The following is a 1,562-nucleotide window of genomic DNA, read 5'->3' as shown; positions in this document are numbered from 1 at the left end:
AGACAAATGTACGCATGGACATCAGCTGGAGTACACAGGAATCAAATTGACTACATCTGTGAAAAGAGACAGTGGAAAAGCTCCATATCTTCAGCCAAAATAAGACCAGGGGGCACACTGTGAAACAGACCATCATTTATTCATATTCAGGCTCAGGATGAAGCTGAAGTAAATTAAAATATGTCCACAAGAGCCAAAATATGACCTTGGAAATATCCCACCTGAATTTAGAGATCATCTCAAGTACAGATTTGATTTATTAGACACTAATGATCAAAGACCAGTTCGAAACTATCAGCTGTTCTGCAGGAGAAAGATGAGGCTTTCTGCTCCCGTAAAGATTTACAGCCTCAGAAACCCTGTACAGGGTCGCTATCAGTCAGAACCGACTCCACGGCACCACCACCACCAATGACCAAAGACCAGAAGAGTTGTGGGATGTCATCAGGAACATACAGGAAGAAAGCAAAAGGTCATTAAGAAGACAAGAAAAAAGAGACTCTGAAACTTGCTCTCCAGTGTAGACATGCTAAAGCAAATGGAAGAAATGAGGAAGTAAAAGAGCTGGACAGAAATTTTCAAAGGGCAACTCGAGAAGAAAATGTGCAAAGACTTGGATTTAGAAAACCAAATGAGAAGAACATACTCAGCATTTCTCAAGCTGAAAGAGCTGAAGAAAAAAATTCAGGCCTCAACTTGAAAGGACAAATCTTATACAGGCAAAATGTTAAATAAAGCAAGAAGCTTTAAAAGAAGATAGAAGAAATACTCAGAGTCACTGTACCAAAAAAAAAATTGGTGCATGTTCAACTATTTCAAGAGGTAGCATATGATCAAGAGCCAATTGTACTGAAGGAAGAAGTTTAAGGTGCTCAAGGCATTGTCAAAAAACAAGGAAGGCTCTGGGAATTGATGGAATACAAACTGAAATCTTTCAACAAACTGATGCAGCACTAGAAGCACTCATTCATCTTAGCCAAAATATTTGGAAGACCTGGCCAACTGATTGTGCCCATTTCAAAGAGAGGTGACCCAATAGAATGTAGAAATCATCAGACAATATCATTAATATCAGTTGCAAGTAAAATTTTGCTGAAGATAACTTACAAATGTCTGCAACAGTACGTTGCCAGGGAACTGCAATAGGTTCAACCTAAATTCAGAGGAAGACATGAAACAGGTGATAACATTGCTGAAAGCAGAAAATACCAGAAAGATGCTTACCTGTCTGTGCTTTATCTACTATGAAAAGGCTTTCGACTGTGTAGATCATGACAAGCTATGGATAACACTGCAAAGAATGGTTATTCCAGAACACTTAATTGTGCCCAGGAGGAACCCGTGCATAGACAAAAAGGCAGTCATTTGAACAGAAAAGGGGACAGTGAATGGTTTAAAATCAGGAAAGGTATGCACCAGGGTTGTATTCTTTCACATACTTATTCAATGTGTATGCTGAGCAAATAATCCAAGAAGCTGTATTACATGAAGAAGAACGTGACATCAGGATTGGAGGAAGACTCATTAACAACCTGTGATATGCAGATGATACAACCTTGTTT

This window comes from Chrysochloris asiatica, unplaced genomic scaffold (genome assembly GCF_000296735.1).
Source record: "Chrysochloris asiatica unplaced genomic scaffold, ChrAsi1.0 scaffold00003, whole genome shotgun sequence".
Taxonomy (NCBI): domain Eukaryota; kingdom Metazoa; phylum Chordata; class Mammalia; order Afrosoricida; family Chrysochloridae; genus Chrysochloris; species Chrysochloris asiatica.
Note: the sequence above shows the minus strand (reverse complement) of the source record.